The sequence below is a fragment of the Armigeres subalbatus genome, chromosome 2, assembly GCF_024139115.2.
Source record: "Armigeres subalbatus isolate Guangzhou_Male chromosome 2, GZ_Asu_2, whole genome shotgun sequence".
Taxonomy (NCBI): Eukaryota; Metazoa; Arthropoda; class Insecta; order Diptera; family Culicidae; genus Armigeres; species Armigeres subalbatus.
The window spans coordinates 312,778,777-312,800,687 of NC_085140.1; the positions used below are offsets into that span (position 1 = coordinate 312,778,777).

Genomic DNA, 21,911 nt, shown 5'->3' on the forward strand with positions numbered 1-21,911 from the left:
ATACTAAGATCTGTATTCTATTATATTGCTGAACAGGTGTAGGATTTTATCATAAAGCATTTCAGATTCGAATATTTAACCAGAATATTTCTTAGAACATAAAAATTGCAACTCAAGGATAGTTTGGATGCTCTAGATCATCCTAGTGCCCGTAACCTGATTTGTTCAATTCTTTTTCGGGAAGGAAGAGTTAACTTTGAACATTTTTGCTGAAGAAAGCAAGGCTCTATCACAAAATCTTAGAACCGATTTTTGACAGCTAATTTCCGTCTTGGCCATGGCCCACCCGAATTGAATCGGTTAAAAATAAAAGCAATCGATTAAACCAGCAAAGTTTTTTTTTAATGAAAAAGTTAATGGTCGCGATTTTCCTAAATGATCCAAATCTATCGGTTTTGTCTTTTGTAATAGATTTATACTGTGTGCTTGGTTTTCAAAATAGCTCTTTATTTATTTCATCGATTCTTAAAATCATCAATACGTGGCCCAGATCTACGTTTTTTTATTCTATCCTAGGAAATGCTAATGGAGCAGACTGTAATTGATCCCAGATACATTTATCATCAGCGCGGATCCATGTTTAATTCTCACACACTTAGAAAGAATTTCGCTGCTCGGTAATTATTTTTACAGTTTTAGTTCGGTAAATTATGATTTTACTGAGGTAATTGTAAGACTACTGTCAAAATTGATTTTTTATCGATGACTCAGTAAATGGGAGAAAAATATTACCGAACATTCCATCAAAATTTTTTAAAAATAATACCGAAGACAACTGTTAACAAACAATTGAGACTAAATAGAAAAGAAACAGACGCCATTTGCATTATTCTTTGATTCTCGATTTCGCTTCAGGGTGGTTTTGTTTGAGTTTATCGTGTGCTGTCGTGATAAGCATAGGGGCCTTATATCGATTTACACATTGGAATTCTTTTTGTACTGACGATATCGACAAGTTATTTCACTATTAGACTTCACAGTTTGGCTTGTCAAGAATCCATTCTTGTTGTGACGTCAACTGATGAATTATTTTGTTGACCGCCAGTATAGCAAGAAAAGCAGCGTACAAAAATTACATGGGATAACTATTCTTGAGTCGGCAATTGAAAATTTAGATAGTTAATTAAACTGATGCCAGGATGGAAAAACAAAACTTTCAGGATTTGTGAAATGTTTTTCCTTAATTTTCGTGGAAACAAATTGAAAATGAGGCAGCCAAATATAACAAAAAAAAATCTAAAATAAGATTAAATACTTCCGATTGATGTTTGGAGAGCAAAAGTAACTCAAATATTGCAATGTATTTTTTGTCTTCTTTTGTGTAATAAACAAAAAGTAAAGTTAGAACAGCACATAATTTTGAAATGATTGTGTGGTGTAAAAATGAATAGTAAATTTCCATCGTTTATCATGCTCCAATTATGTGCATAATATTTTATGTAAATCTACATGACTCTTTCGAGCAGTAAATATTAAAAGCAATGTTATTATTTAACTTTTCGAATATAGCACCTAATGTTTCTTTGTTTTTTTTTTGTGAATTTATCTTAATGTTTCATTGATTGTGAACCCTTACAATTGCTTCGGATCTGAATTGTTACAGAATTAACAAAAAGATTCATGCAGTTTTGAGCTTTAGTTAACCTTCTTAGTAAACTAGTAAAGGACTCTGACTCATTATTATAACGATCTTGTACGTTATAATTGCATAATGATTTCATCATGTACCGTGATTTGTTCAACAAACCGATTTCATTCCAATACCAATTTGCCACCATTTCTCGTCACAAGAACCGTAACCCATAAAAGCAACCCCGCGTTCTTGGCCTGGGATGCGCCACACATGCACAGCCAGCCTAATGCGTCGTGGTCTTCCCATGCCTAACTGCAAGCAGCAGCGCGCGGATTCGACACTCGCACATCTTCAATCCACCTATTAGAGGGTTGCAAATTGGGCGGCAACGACGACGAGTGCGCCTACTGGCACAGCAAAGGAGAATGGCGGCGCGGCGATCGCCGAGCACAGTGCGCATCCCTGTTTGGAGCTGCGCTCCTGTTCGCGGTCGCAGTTGCAAGAATTTCGATGCGCTTTTCGCGTCTTATTCGGGGCGGTTCGACCAGCACACAGCGCGCGTTGCATTCACGAGTCCGACCGACTTTCGGGCTGGCGACTGGCGATATAGGGTGATATATGTGTCAGTAGGTTTTTTTGCCGGGTATTTCGTTTGTTTCGGTTGGAGTAGATTCGACTTGTTTTTTTATTATTATTTTTCTGTTGGGTTGAGACAGGTTTTGTTGTTTATTAATATTTCTAAATCTTGTAGGCATTTCCGGGCTAAGCTGATTATTTTTCAACATAATTAAAAATAAATAATCTTTTATGGTGAATAAATTATTACCAAAAAGGTTGTATTGTAACAATTAAGCAAGACACAAACAATGCATAATTGCGTATGTATTCGAGATATCGAGATATAAAATTGAAAGTGTTATTGATTCCTACGGTTTTATTTTTATTGCTAATTAGCGAAAGTAGCCCAGCTTTGCCCGGGTGTTGCAAATGTCACAATGTACTTTTGGCAGCACCGCACTCTAGATAAATGTTTTGCTTTTGTTTTGTTTTTCTCAACAGCTGGCCCAAAATTGTGTTCTAATGATTTTTTACATTTCCCCGTTAAATTCACCAACTTTTTGTATATACAAACCTTGCGAATCTCAAAACGAATCGATTAGGGAAAAAATCTTGCAAATCGGTCAACCCGTTCGCGAGTTAAATCGTCAGGAAGGAAATCTCAACTCATTTTTATTATATAGATTTATTTGTTTTACAACATGCCTTGTTGTAAAGTTGGGTATATTTTTTTTTTAACTGGGCGCTACATGGCATCAAGAAGATTACTTAAAAATAAAAATAAAATAAACCATGATCTCTTTTGAAACAAAAACCAATAAAAATCTGACCATTGACAGATATGGGAAACAAATGAATATCATTAGCAACAATACAACACTTCCTCACCGGACCACTAGTGGAATTAATCAGTCTGTTTTTTTTTCGTTTCCCCCCAATTTAATTATACTTGCGAATATTCATCAATCACCACTGACCTGTTCGAATCGGTGTGTTGTTCGATGAAGTGGCATATGCACAAGGCCATCTGCCTGATAATAAATTTGTCGCTGCGGCGTTGATGGGACCGGGCGCTGATAAAATGCACTTGCTGGCGCAGAGGGAGAGTGACTGTGGCAGCTACTTTGTTGCACAACCGGGCCACCGGAAGGGCGTGAGATAACTGTTCGGTTGAATCACGCGGTCCGCCTGCCGAAAAACCCGAAAATAATACAGCACTTGAGCGTTCCTGCAGCGCGCTGCGTGGAGCCGGGTGGAATAAATGCAGCTTAGGGTGTATGAAGTTTTGAAAGTTAACTTTAACAATATTGAACATTTATACAAAAATGGCAACTCAAATGGTGATCTTTATTAAATATCCAAAAGACCATAAACCATAAAACAATTTGTTAAAACATAAAACTGTTCAGACAATTCTTGTACTGAGTTTCATTAAATATGCCACGCAAAAATGATCAAATGTTAATCCTATTGTAACGCATTCTTGACATACAAAAATATATTCATATCGTCGTGATTATTGGAACCTTCCTCCCCCAAAAAAGGACGAGTCCTCGCTTCCTGTTTTGAACCAAAGTTGTGTACCTACTTTGTGACGTTATTTCTAGATGGTCCATAAGGAAAATTTTCTATTCCATATGAAACATAAAACGAGCTTTGTGCTTTGTCAGCAGATCTGAAAGGATATATTCTGGGGTTATCGTTCAGCAAGCTAGTCCAAACGAATTGGGAGGAAACAATTCAGACGACTTTTTGACGGTCCCATTCGGCATCACCCTAGTGTGAAACCCAATATTTCGGGTAGCAATATGTGGTTCAGCCGGGCAGCAGCGCAATTGCACGTTGAAATTTTTGGCGCAACGCATGTGCTGCTGACCTTGGCCGCTTTTTTTCCTTTAATTCGGCACATCGCTGCGCTACAACAGGGTGAATGTGGTGTTTTTTTTTTCGGTGGGTATTTGTGATATGGTGCCATCATTTAATGACAAACTGAGACTGGCTGATTGTGGGAAGCCGACAGCCGACGACGAGGATTTATGAATGCACATACGCGCAAATGCAAATGGATCGCGCTTTTTTCTGTCCTGTTGTACATTTAGCACAGGAATGATGCAGTTCGAGCAAGAACATTGTGCTTGGATCGGTTGTTTGGATGATGAATGTGCATTATTGACGTTGGTGCTTGCTGTTTTCGGCGGGACCATTTATGGATGGGGTTGAAGATGCACAGCATGTGATGCAATAATTGTTTATTGCGCTGCAGCTTGCAGGAAGATGATTTGTAAAGTTTATTTGAAGGTGACAATGTTAATATTAGTTTTTTTTCTCCGAAATGATATTTGCCTTTATAATTATAAGCAGTAAATCCCTCGTGTCATGTACTCGAAGAAACTTGATTTTCAGTACAAATTACGGAACAAAACACTTGTTCATTAGGATCGAACAACATTTTATACTTAATTCTTGGAAAACAGTACAATTATCTACAAATAGTTTTCTAAGTATTCTTGAAAGGTTTATTTTATTAAAAATGTTGTTTGTCGGATTCTGAGTCTATCTGATTTAATTTGACCAATTTTGCCATATTTCCGAAATGCTGTATCAAGCCTGTAGTAAACGATTTGCCATAACGGCAAAGGATTTATAAGCTGATCCAAACATCTAGTAGAAGACTAGACAAATATTTGTTATTATGACAAAGAGTGTACTGACAGCTTCAAAAATATGGCCATAAAAGCTTCTTCTTCTTCGCTTCTTCTTTCTCAAAAAGCTCACATTTTATTGACTTAAGCTCATCCAGATAAAGTGAGCTTCGTGGCCGTGCGGTTAGCGGCGCTAGTCGTCTATATGCAATTGACCTTTCCTGTCACAAAATTTTATTAAAATCGAATTCTTTGACTCGTTTAAGCAAAACTTCACCAAGCAAACTAATTTTTTTAAACCTCGAAATATTTTGGAAACAGAAGATAAAAAGTTGAAAAAAGTACTGTAGTTTGAACCACCCTGAATTTTGTATTATTATAGATTTATTTATTATGGCTCAGGCGTTTTCTAAAAACTTTACGGAGCCAAATACAATCTAAATAATACAAAGTGATTAATTCAACATTCAGGAAAAAAATCATCTTGTTAAAATTTTAGAACATTGTAAATCCTCTTGTGGTCTTTCGAAAGATCTTTCTCTGTAGGGCGCGCTAGTCGGATCCAGATGCAATAAATTGTGCCCGATGCTGGCTCGCTTCTAGCTTCCGTGTTTTTCCTTCATGACTACCTGGTCGGGGTTCAGTCAAACCGCACCAAGCGGCTTATCGACTAACTTGTGATATTTTGTTCGTTCAAGAAAAACGGAAGTTGTTTCATATCAATTTAAGCATACATTTGCAGTAGGATATCCTCAGTTATGGGGTTGAGGGATATTCAATACGATTTGCAATCAATTAAATCTGATAAATGAAAGTTTTAGCAGAAAAATCGGTAATTTTTCGTTGGCGCTTGGTGTGCTTTGGCTGAACCCCGACAACCTTGAAGTCGTTGACCAACTGCGAACATTTTGCAATCCCGAACGTCCTTTCTATATATTCGTCGGCAGTATCCGGTCTCTGCTTTTCTGGTATCTCGTTTCCTTTCTTCTGACGATCTCTAATAGTTACTTTCTCTAGTTCAATGATTCCGTCTTCAGTTACTTCCGTTACTTCCGCTTCTTTAACAATTACCGACGTTTTCCCTGACGGAATGATAAATCCGCTTTGCGGATTCCAATTTTTCCTTGAAAGGCAAGTGTTTTGACGATGTCCTGTAGCTTGATATAAAAAGCACGTGTTCCTCAAACCACCATGGAAAAATTTCACGTTTCGGAAGTTGACTTCAATTGAGGGAGGAATTTCTTTCTCAATTTTCATATACACACCCCTAACACCAATGTAGACATGGTCCTAACCCAGGTGAGGAGAAAACTTTTCACGAATTGTACGTTGTACTTTTCCGAACTAATTGAGAACCACTGTAAATTCGTTGTCTGTTGTTCCCGGTGGCAGATCAAATACCCGAACGTAACGATAATTGCGACCCGCCTCCATCATGTACACATCCACAATTTTCCCATTATTTTAACTTCCTTGGTTCCGCATTTCTTCGAAATGATTCTAACAGAACTGCATCGGAAATACATTCGATACAAATGCTTCTATTTTCTGTCAGTTTGCATACTGCTTACACATCCAACACATCACAGTCCAAACACTTCACGAATTCAGCCATCTCTAGCCACGACGGACGAGGTGAATCGATTGCGAAACGGAATTCGATCGTTTTAATCATTACCTCACTTTTGACGATACGTTTACTTTTACTCAAGCAAAGCAGAAAACAAAACAACCCGGCGATGCGCACTGGCGCAGAACAAAGCTATCGTCAAACAATTGAAATGCAAAACTCATAATTCCGGCAGATGCGTTGTGTATGACAGATGCCGAACAACTGAACCTTAATAGAAACTGAAGAGACCTTATGTTAGTCCAAAATCAGTCGAATGTTATTAGCCCAAACCCTAGCAGCACACATGCTTCACATAGGTTGCTGCAACTCATATGTGACCAGATTTAGTCACAATCAAGTTGCTTCAACCATTTTAGTCTTAGACTTGTGCTTCTCGGGTATCAAATTGCAACACTACTTCGATTTTTTTAATTTTCCTTCTTAAAAATAGTCAGAGGCAGTAAAACTTTTCTCAAAAAATATTTACAATTCTGTTTTTTAATGAACCAACAACGCTTGAATATTTTCTTAGTTTGTCGGAAAATGGAATTGAATGAAATTGGATTTGGCTGGAATGGGAATAATATGGAAGAGTAATAAGTGGGAAATCCGGTTCAACGAAGACAGATACTTCCCTGCTGCGGAAAGGAAATCTCTTAGGCTTCCGAACTGGATTTGTTTGAGCGCTGCAAATAAATGCTTTAGGACTTCCGAATGGAATTGTTTTAGGTTTCCAAACAGAATTCTAAAATTTGAAATAATATTTAGAACTTCGTAACGGATTTTTTTTTTGAACTTCCGAAAGGAACTTTCAAACGGGGTTCGTTTGGGTTTCCGAACAGAATTCTTTTGGGTTTTCGAATGAAATTCTTTTGGACATCTAAGCGAAATACTTTTGGTCTTTTGAATTGTCTTCTTTTGGGTTTCTGTACGGAATCTTTTGGGTCTTCCGAACAAAGGAACCTCAGACTTTCAAAAAGATTCTGTACGCAAGCCCTAAAGAATTCCATTAGGAAGTTCAAAATAATTCCATTTGGGAGCTCAAAATATTATTTTCACTCCTTATTTTCACTCCAATTCCAGTTCTATTTCAGTTTCATTCCAGTTCTATCGTTTTAGATTCATTTCCGTCTAATTCTCTTCCATGTTAGTTCCGATGTAGTCGCATTTCAGTTTCATTGAAGCGCAATTCTAGCTTTGCGCGAGTTTCATTACAATTCCATTCCAAAATGAGAGGAAGGGTCATTTGGCTGAGACCCATTCGACAGAAAGCCATTTGACCGAATGCCAATAGGGCGAAAGGGTCGTTTGGCCGAAAGGGTCATGTGACCGAAAGGGTCATGTGGCCGAAAATGTCATTTGGCTGAAAGGGTTGTTGGGCGGAAAAGGTCGTTTGGCCGAAAGGGTCGTTTGGCCGAAAGGGTCGTTTGGCCGAAAGGGTCGTTTGACCGAAAGGGTCGTTTGGCCGAAAGGGTCGTTTGGCCGAAAATGTCGTTTGGCCGAGAGGGTCATTTGGCCGAAAGGGACATTTGGCCGAATAGGTCATTTGAAAAGTGAGAAATTGGGAGTAAGAAGAGAGACATTTCACTACTCACTTCGCGCTTCTCAGTTTTTACAGCGAGAAGTGATAAATGAGGAGTGATAAGTGATACGTCTCACTTCTCACTCCTCATTTCTCACTTTTCACTGCAAAAAAAGACGAGCGCGAAGTGAATAGTGAGACGTCTCACGAGAAGTGATAAATGAGGTGTGAGAAGTGAGACGTCTCACTTCTCACTCTTCATACTTCTCTACTCACTGTCAAAAGCGAGAAATGCAAAGTTAATAGTGAGACGTCTCACTACTCACTTCGCGCTTCTCACTTTTGACAGCGAGAAGTGAGTAATGTGAAGTGGGTAGTAAAAATCTCTCATTAGCTTTTACAGCAAGAAGTGAGAAATAATGAGTGAGAAGTGAAAAGTCTCACTTCACACTCCTCATTTCTCACTTCTTACTGTGAAAAGTGAGTAGTGTAAAGTGGGTAATGAGACATATCACTACTCATTTCGCGCTTCTCACTTTTTAAAGTGAAAAGAGAAAAATGAAGAGCAAAAATTGAGATGTCTCTCTTCTCATTCGTGATTTTTCACTTTTCAAATGACCCATTCGGCTAAACGACCCTTCCGGTCAAATGACCACAGGCACATTACAGTTCCATTTTAGGAGGATAAGCCGTTTGACCGAAAATCGTTCGGTTGAAAACATTTGGCCCAAAGTTGTTTGACCCAGCAAACCATTAGGCCGGAAGTCATTTGGACAAAAATGTCATTTGAACGAAATGAACATGCGGCCAAAATATCGTTCGGCCGATCTGGTCATTTGGTCGAAGAGGTTGTTTGGCTGAAAAATCATTTAACCGTTCGAATCATATGACCGTTTAGCCACAAAAGGTCATTTGGTCGAAAAATCTATTTGGCCGAAAAAGTAATTTGGTAGAAAAGATCGAACGGGTCATACGACCGTTAATGTCGTTTGCTTAACGGTTTATGTGGCAAAAAACATCGTTTAACGGAACAATAGTGATTGTAAAAAATGTCAAGTGGTTGATGATAATTTAAAACTGAGATGTAAGTAATGGGAAGTGGAAATTTAGAAGTGACAATTCTCACTCATCAATTTTTATTTCTTAATCCTATTTACTCACTTCTTACTTCTTACTGTGAAGTCAGAAGTGCGAAGTGAGAAGTGAGAAATAAGGAAGAGAAATTATGAAATAAAAGTGAGAAATGAGAGGTGAGATAATTCACTTTTCATTTCTCACATCTTATTTTCACTTGTTATTTCTCACTTCTCAATTCTTATTTTTTACTTCTCACTTCTCAATTATCATAATTTACTTCACTTTTTTCACATTAACTGTTGTTCGGCCAAACAACATGTTAAGCCATCCCTACTAATATTTTAGCTTTATGCATTTTAGCTAGCAAACGACATTCTCGGGTATATGACTTGTTTGACTATATGACATTTTCTTCCAAATGGCCCCTTCTGCCATTTAAGCCAAATGGCATTTCTCGGGTACTTATTCAAAAGGACGTATCTGATTTTGTAAACAAAGACTCAAACCTCGATTTATCCAATCTGATGGCACGCCTTTGCAAACCAACACTACCAACAGGTAGCCGAAGGGTTCCTCTACCTGTCTGTGGTGATGGTTTGCGTGGGAGTGCCATCAGATGCGACAAATCGACGTTTGAATCTTTGTTTACAAAATCCCATACGTCCTTTTGAATAAGTACCCGAGATTTTGGGCAATTTGCCTGTTTGACCGAATGTCCTATTTATCCAAATGACGTTTTTGGCCAAACGACCATTTCGATTAAACAGAAATTTTGGCCTCTTGTCACTTCTGGCCGTTTTTTGGCTTTAATTAGGCCGTTTCGGTCTAACGTGTTATTCGGCCAACTGAATGTAAGTTAAATGGTTTTCGGTCGAATTAATTTTGACCAAACGAACCTTTCCCCCCATTTTAGTCCCATTTCAGTCCAATTTCACTGCCATTCCAATACGATTTCAGTGCATTTAAACTTTATTCTAATTTTATTAAGTCCTATTTCAATTCTCTTTCAGCCTCATTCCAGCCCAATTTCAGTCAAATTTCAGCCCCTTTGCTGCATAATTCGAAATCGTTTCTTATTCCGTTGCTTTTCAAACACAATTGCGATTCCATTCTTGCTTAATTATAAGTTTCCAGTCCAATTCTAATTCAATTAAGTTTCATTTCAGTTTCTTATCAATCTAAATGCAGTTAAATCCAAGTTCAATTTCAGTCCCATTCCAGGTGTATTCAAGTTGATTAAAGTCCTATTCCAATTCCATTCTAGTTTAATTTCAGTTCTACTAATTGCAAACAATCCAGTACTAATTGCTTCTCTATTCAAGTTCCTTAACAGATGCATTTCAGTCCCTTCCAAGTCCTATTTCAGATACGTTGAGGTCTTTATACATTTCAGTCCCATTCCTGTCAAAAATGTCTTCCCTTCTATTTCTTTTTCAGTACCATGCCTATTTAATCCCAGTTCCTTCGAAGTTCAATTCCGATTCCATTTCAGTCTCATTTCAGTTCTATTTCAGTCTAACTCCTTTGCCAGTTCCATCTTATCCTAGTTTCATTTCTGTCCCATTCCAGTTTGATCCTTAATTTTTCAGTCTCATTCCAATCCAATTTCTCAAACCAGCCTAATCCCAGTTACTTTGAAGTTCAATTAGTTAGTTAGTTGTTCAATGCCAATACCATTTCGGTCTTCAGTACAGTTTCATTCATACTAATTCCTTTTGTTCAACAAGGAAATTACAGTTCCATTCAGTCTTATTCCTTATTTTCTTCCAGTCCCATTTCAGTCTCTTTACATTTCAGTACAATTTATGTTCCATTCCAGTCCTCAATACAAATCCATTTCAAACTTATTTCAGTAAAATTCCACCTCCATTTCGGACCCATTCCAGTTCCATTTCAATTGAATTCCTTTTCCATTCCGGAAAGATTCTTTCGAGTTCGCCGAAAAGATTTTTTTGTGATTTAAAAAAAAACATTCTAGATTTTCAAACATAGTCCTTCGAAAATTGGTCTGAAATGGGAATGGAATTGAACTGGAATGGAAGTGAAATTTAATTGGAATAACATTGAAATAAAATCGGATTGAGACTTTAATGGAACTAAATTGGAATGGAATCGAACTGAAATGGTATAGAAATTTAATTGTAATTGGACTAAAATGGGACAATAGTGGGGCTTGAATCGCACTGGAATACGGCTGAAATTGAACTAAACTTTCAATATAACTAAAATGGAACGGAATGGGAATCAAACTTCACTGGAATTGTAGTAGAATTGGCTTAGAATCGGACTGAAATGGTATTGGAATTATTTATACTAGAAAGGGACTGAAGAACTTGAGTTGAACCTAATAGTTGCTAATAGGAACTGGATTTCGACTAAATGGATCTGGAATTAGATTTTAATAGGAATTACAAATTGCACCAGAATTGAACTGAAGTAGACTGGAATAGATCTGAAATGGAACAGAATTTGAACGCCAATGGAGCTGAAATGAAGCTGAAGTGAATTAGAACCGAATTGAAATTGGAACGGGATTGAAGTAATTAAAAATGAAATTGGATTAGAATAGAATTGGATAAGGGACGGATAAGAAATAAAACGCAAATAGAATAAGAATAAATCTCGCTTAACTTTTCAAAAGGACCTAATTCACATTTTTCATAAATTATTTTGAGTATTGCAATCAAAAGCTTTCATATTGGTCTGTTCATTGCAATATTCAAATTAATTCATGAAAAGATGTTAATTAGGTTAAAAATGTTAAAAAGTTAAGCGAGAAATCAGTACATAATAAAATTGGCTTGAACAAGGGAAAGGAAGAAAATTAAAATGGAGTATAAAAATAATCGGAAGTCAATATAAAATTAGATAAATTCTAAGTTCACATATTTAACGTATCACTCACATTACATAGCTCTAATTCAATTCCTGTACTCAAAACATATCCTTGGCATATTTTCAATTCCACCATAAAAACATACATGGAGAACCGACAGCCAGATGATGATGATGCTGATGACGATGGTAATGATGATTATTATTACCATCAACCGACCTGGTAGCGGCAGATCATACATGCCTTTTCCCGCCAATTGCTGTCACTAACTGTGCCGAAAACGACCGTAATCAAAAGCAACTGATTTCAACCGGCTGGACCTTTCCGTCCTGTTTGGCTCGTATTTTCTTTTCCCTCCACGAGCGGAAGCAGCGACCAAGAAATCTGAGATTTTCCAAAGGAGAAGGAGTATGGGCTGATGGAGTTCTCCGTCGTTGACTCGCATTGCCGCCGTGCGTAGTCGTCGCCGTCCCCATAGAAGGGGGAGTGACTGGAGCGTGGGTGGAAATAATCGTAGAAATTGGGTCTCGAAATTGAGCAAACGAGGCAGAAAGAATTAGAGAAAATTCAGATGAAAATTACGGATAATGATGCAATATTTTGGCCAGTGCTGATGCGTATTGCCTGCACGTATGTCGCCGCGGTGCCGTTGGCACCGGGAAGGAACGGAAGGCGCGTTTCGGCGAACGAAGAAATGATGCGAAACGAAGAAATGGATGAAGGAGGAATCGATCCACGGCACGGTGTGTGGGGGAGTGTATGCATGGCCTTCGAGGAAAAGCTCGTAAACAGATTATACGGTTCACATGGCTGTGACGGGAGGGTGGGAAGGTGGGCTTTTCGTCACGACAGACGACGCTGTCGACGATGCATGATTTGTTGGAAAATGTTGGGTTTTAACGAGGTTCAAGGACGTTCATGAAATGGGTATTTTAAGACCAATGAACGAAGTCCAAATGTTGTTTGATTTAAATTAGAAAAGTGTGATTGAACTTGGACGTTAGCAGTTTTCAGACATAATACAGAAAAGCATATTCTATCTAGGTTCTACCGCTTGGAGAGAAGAGAGATAATGTAGAAATAATGTGCATCAATCATCTTCGTGCTACGTTCTCACATGTGCATTATTCAAATTCAAACTCATGTTTCTTAATTTCCCCGCACCATACATCCCTCTCGAGTAAAATTGTTCACGCATTGTACAAACGAACCTCGTTAAATCACTCCGCTTTTACTGCAGTGCATTTCACCTCCAGCTGGACCGAGTGGGTACAAATTGGTTCTCATGTTTTCCCACTTTTCAAACGCCAGGCAAATTCATCAACGATGGTCCGAGGCCGGAGTCCATACCGCGATCGACTTGTGCCAGAGCTGGAGGCGCATACAAGCGACGAACCCGTTTCGGCCGAACTCCAAGAAACGAATCAAGATTGATGGATCTGGCCCGAAAATAATGCCCTTTTGAGCGCTCTACCCTTTGTTGCTTCGGCCCCATCGGACTTCAGAACTGAGCAAACCAAACCAATCCGATGATGGAGATGCATTATTTGCCCTTTCCGTCGTTGGTTGCGACCAAGAACGAAACCACGTAACGAAAGTGCTTTGAATGCAGGAAATAATTAAACACGATTACAGTGCGTTAATAAAAAGGTCGAAGCCAAGGTCTAATGGAAGAAAGTGCCCCCCTCGCGGACAGTTGAAATAACGTACGCAAGGTGAGTTACTTCGTCTCTGGTATGACCACTACCCAAAAAAAACGGAGGAATGGTACAGACAGCGGTGATGATGATGGCGATGAGTGTGATGAAGAGAATAGATATTACGATTGGAGATGCAACAGATTGTGCGTGAATCGCTGCGCGTTTCACCGTGCCAGGAGGTAATTATGTTGGACTTATGCCCTCGCTGCGGATCAATGCTCTTCCTCGGGTGAATGCAGGTGCGGTTCAGGCGGGAAGAGAACACTTTCCAAACTGCTCCTATCGATGATGATGATGTAGCTGGGATGAAGCGAGTGCAAGACGTGGACGAAGTAAGTCCGTTCGTTGGTTGATGCGTAGCTTTGGGTCGGTCTGTTGCGAAGGAGGCAGGCAAGATGCAAGGAATAGAGGTCAATAATCTCTCCCGGTGCGGTCCGCACTACGAGTGGTTGTTGTTGTTATTGTTGCCGTTGCTGACGAGAAGTGTAACGAATGCGGTTTGGATGCATCAGAGTTTTTTTTCTCCGTTTTTTCAACGTACGTGTAGTGCTTTGAATACGCACTTCTTGGGAACACTTTGATTAGGGGATTGAACCATGTAATCAAGCGTGAAAACATGACATTAGGAAAGCAATCTCGAGAAAAGCTGAATGTACTCAATAAGGAGTCTACACCATTAATGGTAAATAAATGGCAATAGATATTCGATGAGTTTGTATCATGGATTGAACGAACCTCAACAAAAGTTTCGAACAATGGAGGATTCAACTAATTTCATTCAGCAAATATGATCAGAAGATCAACGAAAAGTGACCAACAATTTAACATTCAGGAAATAAATAACCTGAGATTGAAAAATAATAACGCTGAGCACTGCGTTCCTTCCGGGTGTTCAGCAAATTTTGTTGTGCAACAAATCTGTATCAACGATTCCAAGAATTTCAACAACTTTATTTAGCAAATCGTAGTGTTCTGTGTAAGAATTAACCGATTTCCTTAGAGAAAGCGATTGTTTTTTACCTTCCGACCTACAGATTATCGAATACATTCGCGGAGCCCAACAAATCACCTTCAAAACAAGACACACTGTTTTAATGAAATATGATCTTTTTCTAAATATCAATAAATTTTTGAAGGACAGCAAAGCATTTTTAAAAACTAATTAAGTCGTTCTCAGGAGAAGTACAATTTTCTTTAAGTAGTTCAAAGAATATTTCCCGGGAAATAAGCGTTTAACTGTTCAATAGATGTTTAACAAAATATATTCTGCTGCTTAGTGTCTCGTTTTCCGGGGTATAACCTAAGTCACTCTTCAAAAACAACGAATCTCTTGTGGTGATTCAATAAATCTTTCAGATAATTGCAGCAAACCTGATCCAGAATGCTACAATTTCTTTCAGAAGAACTCAACGAATTTCCTCCAGAAAAGAATTAGGTTCAATTCATTTCGATGGTTTTTGATTTCCTTTTGGAAAGTTCAACAAACTTCTTTAAAAAGTAGAACGGAATGGTTCAATAAGTTCTATATATAATAAGTATATCTTTTTCAGAACACAAATGAATTCATGGGAGCAGTAGGATGAAACATTTTCAGAAATTATTTAAATCTTCATCAAAAATATTACGAACTTCTCAGGAATTCAACTAATTGAATCCATTGAATCTTTGTTAAGGATTAAAAAGATTCTTCAAATATTTTTTAATTGAAGAGTATGTTTTATGCACGAAATGAACAAATTTATTTTTTTTAAATCCAACCAATTTTTAAAATCCAACCAATGTTTTCTAACGGTCTGGCTGTCTCTTTAGATGATATTATTTACATCCGCACAGTTGTCATTCGCAAGTGTATTTTAATCACCTATACTTGCAAAATTCTTTTTTGTCGTTTCGCTCCTTGGGAGAACTTATGGATACATAAAATATTTGACGGTCTCAAGGCTTCTGCAAAGGTTCCAAGAACGAAGGGACCACAAGTCAGAAACTGGATACATATCGATAACAACGGGGAAAATCCTTTTTTAAAGCAGAAATTGATCATAAGAATTGATATTTGGCAAAGTTTAGTCAAGAGGGCCAAGAATAGATCCGGATGATAAACGTATCAAGGCAAAACTTTCCAAATCAGGACAAACGCAAGCAGAGTGTTGCTAAAACGCGCACCCAAAAACTACACGAAACAGCCTACGAAATGCTGCTGCTGCGCTGCGTCATTGATATTGAGACCTACTATTCATTGTTTCTTTCGACTATGATTATTAATTGGTGACGGTGTACTACAACACAACGAAACGTCGGAAAAGTAGACGCAAAACCTGTTTTACCTTGTCATAAAGACTGGAAGAGCTGAAAAACACCGTCGCCAATTGAGACCCACAATGAAGCGGATTTTAAGCATAACTTTGCCAAAGAAGGAATATTCCACAGGCAATGCCAATTTCGCTATGGACGACTGTTGGGCGAAAGTTCATTAGACCGAAACCTGTCTGATTTCATTTCTCTGAAATTGGCAAACGGCCGAAAATGTCGCTTGGCCAAACAAATCATTTGGCAGAAAACGTCGTTTCGTCGAAATGCTCGTTTGACCAAAACTTCCATTTGACCGAAAATGTCGATTGACCGAGAATTAAGGAATGATTTTTTTTTTTAAATTTTTGTGTGTGCTTTATTCAAGTGATTTTTCCATTTCTCATTTACCATTTTCACTTCTCACTTTTCAATAGGAAATATGAGAAGTGAGAAGAACAAATAAAAAATGTGAAATGATTAGTGAGAAGTTTCAAATCTCTTTTCTCGCTTCTTATTTCTCACGTCTTATTTCTCGCTTCTCACTTTTCTTCAGTCACTTTTGTTCGGTCAAACGACATTTTAAGCCTTATGACTCGTTTAGCAAACGACATTCACTGTCGTAAGATATGTCCGGTCGAATGACATTTTGGGAATATGACCCTTTCGACCAAACGTTCATTTCGACCAAACGACTTTTTCTGCCAATTCACCTGTTCGACCAAACGAAGCCCCTTTTCGACAGAACCGTTTTCGACCTAATAACTGTGTTGGCCATACCGTTAATTCGGCGAAATGGGATTAGGCTAAATAATTGCTGGCCTAACGTGTTATTCGGCAAAACGACTTTTCCCCGACCTTTTCAATCGTGTGAAGCCAGTGGCGTTTCCCTAACCTCAATCTACCTGTGCACTAGACTTAAATTTAAGGAATTAGTGTGCGGAAATGCATAGAATAACTAGATTATGTTTAGTTTAAACGACTCTGATCATTTTATTTTCCATTTGGGCTGTCAAAATATCAAAATTTTCATTTTTTGGGTCAGTGCACAGGTAAAAAGTGAGGTTACGCGACGCCACTGTGTGAAGCTTAAGCAGTGAGATTTACAAAACTAAAAAGGTAAGATCAAAAACAATTGTTTTTGGCTGAGTTTATTCTAGAAGTAAAACAAAACGCTTTAACGAGAATCTATTTCCTAATATTAACAAATGCGTGGAAGATGAGTTTCAAATACTAATTCTCTTGATAGTTTGATTGGCGTTAGAATACTTTCTGTCCCAGGCATGCTCGTTGTTACGGGTCATGTCGACCAAAATAACAACCATAACTGTAATCATATACCTAACGCGAAATAACAGTGTAATTAGCAACATTAATATAAGCGCGCAGCCATCAACCACTGGCGAAACAAACTGTCATCATTTTCGCCACTCGCAGTAAATGTCATCTTACTATTGCCATACACACATACAATACACGGCCGAATCGAGGAGTTTCCGGTGCAGCACAGGACGGAGCGGTAGCAGAAAGTCGTCTGCCCGTGATTTATCCGATTCGAAGTTAATTACTGAAGAATTAACTGAGGCACAACGCCGATAGTGGATACTGCTGTGTGTAAGAAGCATTCTTGGGACCGGAGCTGTGTTACTCGCCAGGAAGCGAGTGTTTTTCTGCAAAAAGAGCCCGTAAGTAAACATAACCACTAAGGATGATGAGGCACACCACATGGAGTAATGTCTTCGTTTCCAGACGCACTTGGCCATCGTCCCGAATACCACCGCGACAACACGAACATCATACCAACTCAATTGAGCTGCCTTGTACGAATCGCGTTGGGTTGGAACTCGAAGGAAGAGTGGTAACTTACATGCGCATTGCCAATTTACACCATAATCACAAATTACCACCTTCTAGTGAATCCTGGCAAGAGCTCCGCGATAATCCGTTGCTGCCAAACGCACATTCTCGTGTATTATCCCGTGATAAAAAACGAGCCTTCCCAGTGAAGTACGGAGCAGTTAGTCGTGAAATTATTGGACAGCGTCTAACAAATTAACTATTTCAGGGCTCTTTTACACGGGATTTCCTGCACGCATATCATCCAGCAAAGCCACACCATACGGAGGGAGCAGACCGGATCGCACGTTTCCGGGATACAAGGCAGCGCACAATTGAAGGCTGTGAGACCACTTGCATGAAGACTAATCCACGGTCGAGGGCCATTTTCCTTCCCGGATAAGCACCACTGATTTTGATCGACGTCACAAACGCAGTAGTGCATATCAGCCAGAGAAGCAGTAAGGCTTGTGGTTTCAGACGATTGCGGCACCACTAAACAAGGAGACCATCTACTAGCAGAGCGATCGCACGTTCCCAATCCCGCTCACCGGAAAACAACCAGTCTGCCTGAGAGGAACCAGTATAGTGTGTGTATTGGCGTGAGTAGGCGACACCGTCAGGTCCTTGGATGACAATTTCCCAAGGTTGCTGGCAGCATCCCGAGCAAGGGAATAAGTGATTACACACGTGACACACATGCGCCCAGTATAACGCGCCATCGATCATCGGCGCTTTCGAATCATCGCTGCAGTACGGGGCCCCGCAACGTTCATCAGCAGCGGATCAAGGTTAGATTAATTAGGCTTAGCTTTAAGAAACGAAAATGTCAAAATTTTGCCAACATAAATGTCATTCTTCGAGTTGTCTTAGTTCTTGGCGTGCTATATTGACTGAGCGCGACCTCATGGAAGTGAGACATGCCTAGCCGGGCACAGACTTTGAGTGCTAGAGGTCACCCACACTCAATGTATATTTTGCCACCTTTTGTCGTACGGTAGAGCAACTATTATTAATAAATGCCGTAACTAAATGCCATTTGCCTAATTCCTAAAAACCCCAAGAACATACTAGTATTAAGTAAGGCAAAATAATAACGTTACATCGTATCTCCGATTGAATAATTTAAGTAATTGCCTCCTGGCACGGCAAATGCTGGGTAAAGCGTACCATTGGTACTTCGCGTACCTGAAGGAATAAAATAGACCCCATTTTGCGGTCCTTAGAGGTCCTTATAGGCTATAGCCTTTTACCAAGCAAGTCCTATACCTACCTCCTCGTGATGCTGGCCGGGATACGAGTAACTTTAGGGAAGATCGGGTAACCAATTCCGGTGGGAACTATGTTGGTATGCTGACAGGGAAGGGGAGATTTGATCCTCTCCAAAGGTGCAAATCTGATCGAGCGTCCGTTCTCCATGTTAAGAGCGGCTCACAACATCGTCTGTTCCCCATGTTAAGGGCGACTGATCATCGTCCGAGTGCCAGCAAGGGACTCTAAACAAAACTGTGCACACCATGTTGCATCGTGTCAGCATCGAGAAGGCAGCCCCTCCAATGCGATGTAGGTAGCGCAACCCTGGTAAGGTAGCCTACCGAAGATTCTACAGCTACCAAGAAAGGCAAAAGTAGAGCAAACGGATTGATTCAACGGCAACAGACCCGGCAACGAATAAAGGACAACGATTGGAAAGTCGTACGTTTGCAATGGGTACGTTTGCGTGCGTTATGACAGTTTTCTCATGGGAAAACTGTCAAAACGTACGCAAACGTACGTTTGTTTGGCCCATAAAGCTGCCACTCAAACACGGAAGTGAGCAGCTGCATCAATCAATCCACCACATTATCCAGAAAATATGGGAGGATGAAGAACTGCCTGCCGGCTGGTTGGATGGCCTCATATGCCCAATCTATAAGAAAGGGCACAGACTAGAATGTGCCAATTACAGAGGGATCACCCTTCTGAACTCGGCGTACAAAATCCTGTCGCGTATCCTGTTTAACAGACTGAGACCGCTTGAGGAGTCCTTCGTCGGCGAATACCAGGCAGGTTTTCGTGAGGGCCGATCAACGACGGATCAGATGTTTAGCCTGCGAATGATCCTTGATAAATTCCAGGAGTACAACTTGCAGACTCACCATATGTACATTGATTTTGAGCGAAAAGTGCTGCGTACAATACTCGGAGGGAAACTAGAAAATGGTTTGTGGCGCAGACGCATGAATCATGAGCTGTATCAAGTATACAAAGAAGAAAATATTGTGAATCGTATAAAATACGGTAGACTTCAGTGGGTTAGTCACTTAGGGCGAATGACGAAAAAAGAGAGGCGAAAACAATATTCAACAGAGAACCAGATAGGGGCCGGTGACTTCGTGGAAGGCCACGAACACACTGGCTGCACGCGGTGGAATCGGACCTGGAGACCCTGAACGTTCGGGGAAACTGAAGGAACATCGCCCAAGACCGACGATTATGGAGCTCTACAATACGCCAGGCATAGGTGTATCGACGATATAGCCAACCACCAGCAGCAGCAGCAGGAAATTGCCTCCTGAAGGTCACAAAAATTCTCAGATTGAGCATGATGACCGTGCATTTCGTAGTTGCTACTCCGTGATTGACCAGAACAGTCGCAATTGCACAAGGAACCAATGGATGGAAGCATGGGATTTGCTCTCCAAACTCAATGTGCACAGTCCGAGAGCTCTTGAATATGAATGGTCGATAACGGCGCTGGCCACATCCTTGCGGTCTTCGGGATGGGAAGGAATTGATGAAGCATTGTCATGCAGGCACCAAAACTCTCAGATTGTCCACAAACTTGTTTTTAATAAGTTGTTACTAGGCGTTCAAAAAAGTCGTTTATGAACATCAACAAATATTTTCCAATTAAAATTCTTCAAAGAATATAGCCGAGTCACATTAAAAACTATGTCATGCCCTTCCCATCGATTGAATCATCTCTTTTCAGAAGTTTTACGAAAATCCTCAAGAAGTGCATCAGAGTTTCAAGGATTCCCTTTGATGTGTGAAATAAACCACTCCCAGCTCTCACCAGCTCCTTTCTATGAGTTTCCATTTGATCCATTTGTGATAAATTTTATTATTCGCCTTTTTTATCATTTCGTTCAATCAGCAGGCTCAATTGTTCATTATAAAACTGTAAAATCATTATTCTGAAGTTGTTTCTGATGTGCTGTGAGAGGCATTTTCGCGGAAGATTTTCTTCGGTGGAGTGGTTTCAGTTCCCACACCGAAGCGATTTTTGCTCTTCATCAAATGCAGTCAGCCCTTGTTCCGTCCATCACGCTTCTCCAAATAACTGTATGGTGCAGTAGGATCTGAAGATGTTGAAGAAATCATACCAGCAGAGTGTGTTGCGTGCCACAAACAAGCCTTAGATTATGAAGGTTAAACAAACGATTTTGCTCCAAAACACTCATCAGATTCTGTCTCATGTTCTAATTGTCCTTCGAAAATTTGAGCAAATTTTGTTAAAAGCCCACTACCACTAGCCGTTTTTATGGAAATAATTTTGGGGAAATCTATTTTTTCATTATACTGATTATCGCGCTTCCCCATTAAGCGAAAGCGAAAAGAAAACCTGCATAGCTAAAAGATATACTCAAGAGTTTTCATTCAACGAAGACCGCATCTTAAACAGTCGTTCCAATTATTAGTGATCGATTATTGTACGTGTTATCGACCTTTACGGTCATATGATCAGATCGACCAAACGACATTTTCGATTGAAAAACCAATTTCTGGACAAATGACCTTTCGGCCAAACGACATTTTCGGCCGAATGACATTTCCGGCCAAATGGCTCTTTCGGCCAAATAACCGTTTCGAAAAAACGATACTTTAGATCAAAATGCCTGTTAGGCCAAAAAATGACCTGTTCGATCAAACGACATTTTCAACCAAACGGCACTATCGGCTGGATGAGCCGTTCGGCCAAATGACATTTTTGAAAGAAAAGTTATTAAGCTCTTTCAGTGGAATGCTTCACCTATAATAAGACGAGTTAAAACTACATTGGAGTTGGTTTTTACGTGACGATATTATTAGTCTGAGTAAAAACTAAACCGCCTTGTGTAGTACATAAAACTATAAACATCTCTATTCAACTCGGTCCATGGCTGCACGTCACCAACTACGCAGTCTACGGTCTGCAAATCGTCTTCCACCTGATATATCCACCTTGCTCTTCTTTTTGTTCCCGTCTGATTATTGTCGGAAACCATTTTCATCGGAATACTGTCA

At 39.6% G+C, this 21,911-nt stretch overlaps 1 protein-coding gene and 1 long non-coding RNA gene across 7 annotated transcripts in view; one reads left to right on the forward strand and one right to left on the reverse strand.

Annotated features, from left to right (window-relative positions):
• The window catches only part of LOC134212592 (zinc finger protein chinmo), a 271,941-nt gene that overhangs the window by 180,701 nt on the left and 69,329 nt on the right, over positions 1-21,911 (reverse strand). The window lies entirely within an intron of this gene.
• On the forward strand, positions 17,292-18,675 carry LOC134216738 (uncharacterized). Its single transcript, XR_009980803.1, has 4 exons — positions 17,292-17,491; positions 17,556-17,664; positions 17,721-17,813; positions 17,872-18,675. It is a non-coding gene; the product is annotated as an uncharacterized LOC134216738 (long non-coding RNA).